A 7,138-nucleotide genomic window follows, 5' to 3' on the forward strand; every position below is an offset into this window, starting at 1 on the left:
GAATGACTCGATGGTTGGAAAAAAAATCCAACTATAAAGCATTCGAATGTCAGGTGAAGATGTCAAACTAACTTTGACGTCTGACTACCGTCGCATTAAAATCTCCATACATAGAACAATTGTGTATGTATATGTGCGTTTGGTGACGATTTGCGTTCCAGATGCGTTAGTCTGGAGCATTTTCACCAGCTGTCAGTCGTTCCATCTAACAAGTCGCATACGTTAGATAGAAGGCAGTCGTGTTCTAACCAGCGAATTGTAGGAAGTTGTAACGTTTGATGATAAATATGGTTATTAATTATCTGCAATTTTGGACAACTCCCAAGTAACCACATTGCACGTATTCTACTGCATATAAACACCATTGATGCAACATTGCTTTTATTCAACAATTTTCAAGAGCTGTCAAGCAATAAAGCATTAACCCTACATTACAAATGTATCAATGCACTAACATCACTTTATGAATTGTACTGCTGCATTAATATTACTTTATAAGTTGCTTCATTGCTTTATCGTTCTTTTTGCATTAATTTAACTGTAAAAGTGCCCTTTTCCACTTTTAAACTACTTTATTGGTAGACTTGCGGCAATGCAGCTGCATTATATATGCAATTATATAATGCTCCATGGTTACTTGGGGCTAACTTAAAAAAAAAACTTAAAACGCACGGCGTGCCAGAAACCGTTACTAACAGAAAAAAAAAAAATGTCCAAGAATTTGGCACCTTCCATTCGAAAGATATAGTATTCAAGCCACTTCTCTGGAAATATGAAAATATTCTAACGAGGGAATCAAAAATTATAATGATTTGAGGGTTTTGAGCTATTTTGTATGGGATATTCACATGCTTCATAATATTCCTGAACAGTGTTTCATTATTAACTTATAAACAAGCCAAATAACCATCAGCTTTGCATTAAGCATTCAAAACATGTGATATTCAAACATCTTCCCTTTGAATTTGAAATCATTACGTCGAGAAAATCAGAAGTTATAGTGATTTGTATATTTACCATTATTTCTATGAAGTTTAAATTAGAGATTGTTTATGGCTTTGTTATATTACTGCACAGAATTTACAAATAAAATGTCCATACTACTTATACTTGGCATTCGAAAGATGTGTTATTCAAGTATCTTCGCAGCTAGTTTGAGAATATTGACTTCGCAGCACCAATCTGGAGTTCGCCGGTTGGACTTCCGAAGCGAAGTTTTGAACGAACTAACTGTCATTGCTCTGCCGGCTCGGCTTTTATCTCGACTGTTTTTGAAAACAGTCCAACATCACGTCGACGGAAGAAGTTTCACCACAACGGAGGATTTGTCAATTCGAGCGCGCCAAAATCCTTCCGATTGAAAATGTGTTGGCGGTGCTTAAGGTGCAACTGTTTGCTATCCATAAACGATGATCAATTTTGTAGTTTTGGGGATGTGATATCGGTTCTACCGGACAGAGATGAACTGAAAGTATATCAACATGCCTGTTATCAGCAAGCATATGACCCGATAGATCACCGAATGACCGATATGATATAAAACAGAAATATTTTCTTTTCAACGATAGTTTGAACATAGATTTTTCACGGATGCCACGATGAGTCTATCGTGTGTTACCTTAAGTTCGTTGATAAAGAAGAGGAAATTGAGCGAAGTTCTTTTTCTGAATTTCATCAGGATGCACAATACTTTATCAAGAGACAACATAACTAAAACACTTTGGAGTTTTGGACCTATAATAAAGTAAATTTTGAGTATTTATTTACCACGTTCAATGTTTTTTCCACTACTAAATGCAACAAATTCTCATCAATATGTTAATCAATGTGATTAAATAGCGTGATTGACCGTTCACCGTTGCTTTTCCGTTATTACAAGAGGAACTATGCTTGCACAAGGGACTAACGGATGCTACTTAGGATTAGTCGCAGCACTCTCAGTGTGTAAGTAATGGAATTCTCATTCCTTGCACTAAGCAATACCGGTGCGGCTGTGTCCGAATACAGGTTAATTGGGGTTATGGAATAAATATTTACGTGATACTATCTTTGAGGAAGCCGTTGGAATCCTCTGCACTTCCACGAGAAGTAAATGAGAGCAGTGTTGTTCGGACTCATTTCCCCGAAAATAACGTTTTCCGAACTACGAAGCCACGAACTACTACAACCATGCTCTATCCTCCTAAGATAGAAAAGCATTTAGAATCATTTCACCGAAACTTGAATTGCGGCCCACCGAGATCGAAACTGTCGGATCCCATGTGCAACACTCAAGCCCAACCACCTCCTCATCCATCTCAGGAATACAACGCACAGTTATAACAGTTCATGGCTTCACAATTCGAATTTCGGGGAAATGAGTATGGTCAACACTGAATGAGAGGTTGGAAAATTGGAAAAGGGTTATATTACAGATTCGTCTTGGTAAACAGAACGCTTAATTACAAAAGTCCTAGGGATCATCACATCGTTTTCACTGGTTATACCTTCCTCAAAACTAATTGAAGTCAACAACATAATGAATAAAATAAAATAAAAAGTTATCTTTTTATATGTACAAGACATGACTGAAGAATCAATATGACGATACCTCTGATGCCTTTGTTGACGAACCATCCAAATATTTTGCATGATGCAATTAATCCAAAAAGTAATCCTTCAGTACTTAAAGGAAAAGTCGACACTTCTAGTATCGAGTAATTCGAGGAACTAAAAAAAAATATAAGGCTTGTTGCATTTAAATATTTTGCAAAATATGAAACAAGGGGCATTTCTACAATAACCGACTACTAACTATTAATTGAACAAACACATATTGCGCATTTCTTTCACCACTGGACTATCGCAGTAGTTTTTACAAGTGCGGGAACGCTAATCAAAGTGCGCAATTGAATCAAATCGGGTAGGTGTCTTCGGGGGACTTATTCTTCGTAAATCAAAGAATAAGTGCTCTGAAGACACCAACAAGATTCAATGCGACCCCGCACTTTTATTGACACTTTCGCACTTATGAGGTCGCACTTCGCAGTCCAGTAGTGAAAGAAATACACAATATATAAACGTATCCCCTTCGCTATACTCAAATAGTCAATCGGTTATGGTAAAACTAGTCATCCTTTATAAGAGAGATTCGCGGAAGCTGACATTTCTGTCAAAGTGTGAGCCAATCGAGCAGTGAGAGCTGTCAAAGTGTGAGCGAAACGAATATGCGTTATGTTTGTTTTGATCTTTTCTTGAAAAGTAATGTAATCCACTTGAAATTATTTCAGTAAAAGTAATTTTGCACGAAGCAAAAAAAAAAATAAAAAAAATTACAAAACAGTCGGTGTACCCCATCATATTTGCTGCTCATCGCACTTCTTTAGGAATGCCGAATCCGTATGGGCAGTAGCCTACAAGAACATCAAAAATCTGGTACCAGCATCTCATAATGTATACAATAGTGGCATATAATTATGTGTAATTTCCGGCAAGATGTTTGAGGATTTCATTAATAGTGCGGTGAGTTAATAAACTGAATTGAAAATAAAATCAAATTTGTATTCATTTCTAACAAGAAAAAACGTAAGTTCGAAACATTTCGTGAATATATCACGAACGGTTGCCTGATGCCGTTAAACAATACGTAAACCATACGTGGTACACCACGACCAAGAATTCGGACCATTGTCACTATATTCTCTATGATGTTCACCGATCAAAAATGTATGGGAAAATCGCAATTCAATAGGTAAACATTAGAGTGATGCAAATTTTGAAATTTTGGCTCCCCTATGCTTAAACGATTTTTATTATGGTAAATAGCATCCTCCCAAAAGTGATTCGGAAGAAATTTGTGCACTAGGGTGCGGCTTATTTTTCAAAAGTTCTCAAAACCAAAACTTCGTATGCTCTACTGAATTCTTATCACATTAAAAGAGAAACCTCAAAATCTGAGCCAAAAATATTAAAATTTAGAGGTGGCGCAAGCGTCTTGAAGGTAAATTTTCAGGTTATGAAAAATGACCTTCAGTGAAGTAAACATAACTTTGTTATTTTTCAACCGATTTTGAAACTTTTAGCATCAATACCTTCAAAATTAAATTTATGAAAACTCTATAGAACATCAAATTTGTCTAAAATCAAAAATAGTTTTAGTTACAAGTAATTTAATCAAATTTTTTCCTCATTTTTCTAAAAATTTCAACTTTGTTTGACCATAACTTCATGATTACTCAACCGATTCCAAATCTTTTTACATGATTTTGAAGCTAATTTAATTGGTTTCAAACCTTTCATACATCATATTTCACTAAAAACATGTCTTAACCAAGTTTGTCAGCAAAAACTGAACAAAAAAATGATTTTTTTTTATGAAAAATGCTAGTTTTTTTTAATTTTTTGCGAGTTCAATATAATCTCTAAAGCTGAAACTGGTTTTCTCATTTGTTTAACCTTTGTGAATGACTTTTTAAATTGTTTTAAATAATTCGGCAACAAAAGTATTTTTGCGTATGTACAAATATATATGCACTATTCAACTCGTAATTAAGGCAAGATGCTTTATAAATCTAAGTTTAATAGGAAAAATGCAATTTCCGGCGAAAAAAACTTAAATAATCAATAAAAATTTGATTTTTTCATTGAAAAATCATGTTTCTGGGTAGTTTTTGTTGAATAACTAGGTAGAAACCATTTTTTAGAAAAATGTGTTGTATGAACAATTTAAAAACAAATAAATTTGTTTCAAAAACATGAAAAAAGATTCGGAATCGACTGAGTAATTATGAAGTTATGGTCAAACAAAAATATTTTTTTCAGTAAAATGAGGAATCATTTGGATAAAAGTATTTTTAACTATGACTAGTTTTGAATTTAGACAAATTCGATGTTCTACAAAGTTTTTACAAATTTGATTTTGAAGCTATTGATGCTAAAAGTTTCAAAATCGGTTGAAAAATAACAAAGTTATGTTTATTTCACTGAAGGTCATTTTTCATAACTTGAAAATTCACCTTCAAGACGCTTGCGCCACCTCTAAATGTTAATATATTTAGCTCATATTTTGAGGTTTCTCTTTTAATGTGATTAGAATTCAGTAGAGCATACGAATTTTTGGTTTTGATAACTTTTGAAAAATAAGCCGCACCCTACTGTGCACACGCCATTTGAAGTTTGTATGGAGATTACTATGGAAAACGCTCACCTTTTGTGTTCAGCCCTATATATAGTCGTCATAATATTTTATGGAAAAGTGAACAAGCTCTACTCATGTGAAATCCTTGCAGCTACAACTTTGCCGAAGACCACATTTCGATTGGACGTCAGGATAAATTGCTATTCATATTCATAAAGTGGGTTTGCATTTTGCATGCTCAACCAACTGCTCGGCAGGCAACAGTGGTGTTCCTGGCGGGTAAAATAGATCAAAGTAATCCAGGCTACTATGTTTTACAGCAAAACAGCAGTGTTGCTCTGAAAGTAATTGAATGATCATCTCAGCATGATTCACACTTTGTTATCAATGATAACTAATTATCTTTACGTCCAATTAAAATGTGGTCTTCGGCAAAGTTGTAGCTGGGACGAATTCACATGAGCAGAGTATGTTCACTTTTCCATATATGGAAAAGTGAACATAGGCCTTTTCATGTGACAGATCCGTCTATGCATTTGTTTACATCGGTGGAGGACCGGTGCTAACACGGGCCTGTCATTTTCATAGAAGAAATGTCAAAGTGCTTCCCGATCAGCTGATTTGAGACGTCATTTGAATAGGCCTATACTCTGCTATAATAATCTATAGATTATTATGACGAGCAGTTAGAACACTGAACACAAAAGGTTTGCCTTTTCCATAGTAATTTCCATGTAAACTTCAAATGGCGTGTGCACAACCAAATCTCTTCCAAATCACTTCAAGTTTTGGGAGAATGATTTTTATCATAATAGACATCGTTTAAGCATAGGGGAGCAGAAACTTCAAAATTTGCATCAGTCTAGTAAACATGCTTAACAACCCATAGCTCATACTGTCGAATCTCGAAATACCACATTCACTGATGTTCAAATTTTACCCCAGTTTTGTATGATTATGGTTGACCAAACCATTTCGATTATGGTCCACACTGGAAAAAAATCGTTTCTGATATGTTTGAGATATGGTTCAGATTATGCACTTCAACAGAAAAGTAAACGCCTATCTTGATGCGTGGGAAATTTCTTGCAAGAAATGCTCAAGAAAAGCATTTTTCTTTAATCGTAGTACGCAGTTGAAAAGAAATGTCATTTCAAATGGAGCTCAGTGTAGTAAATTTCTTGACCATTTCTTGAGCAGAAATTACTTTTCTTGAGCGGAACAGCATACCTAGCTTTATGCGGGATGTTCATGTGACGGTTTGAACGGCTTGCGCATGATTGATGTAAACACAGAGTGGAATAAGAAAACACTCAGCAATCAATGAGAATATATACCGAGGTGTGGAAAAGACGTTTAGTGTGCGTGACATTCGTGTACGGTGCAAAATGTTTCACAACTACAAGCGAGTGAGCTCCCATAAGAAGCCGTGCAAATTAGTGACGTAGTTATTTGTGTTTACGTTTTTTCTCCTTACTAATACATAGCCATTGCTTCTTCTTCCACACCTTGATATATATTCTCATTGCTCAGCAATGGATCAATGCACGAGTTCACTATTTGACGTTTGAGCGGTGCCGTGTTATTTATGTGGCCATGGTAACGAGTGAATTCAGCACAGCTCAAACTTAAAAATCATGAACCCGTGCATTGATCCATGGACCGATGTACGAGTTCACTAATTTGACGTTTGAGCGGTGCCGAATTCACTCGTTGCCATGGTCACATAAATAACACGGCACCGCTTAAACGTCAAATAATGAACCTGTGCATAGGTCCATCACAGAAAAAGAAGACCGTCTTCGCGAGTCTCGTCTCAGGGGTATCCTTCACAAATACTGAGGAAAATTCATTTTCGGTGAATTGCATTTTTCGACGATTGACCGAACGTACAATAAATGGTTTTTACCGAACAATCAATGGATCATTTTTAATCGGGTCGCGTTTATAGTTTTTCACTTGCGCCGACCCTGGCGGGGATTGTGTGTTTTTGACAACACTCGCGCAAGAAGCAGAAAATAC

The sequence above is a fragment of the Aedes aegypti genome, chromosome 2, assembly GCF_002204515.2.
Source record: "Aedes aegypti strain LVP_AGWG chromosome 2, AaegL5.0 Primary Assembly, whole genome shotgun sequence".
Taxonomy (NCBI): Eukaryota; Metazoa; Arthropoda; class Insecta; order Diptera; family Culicidae; genus Aedes; species Aedes aegypti.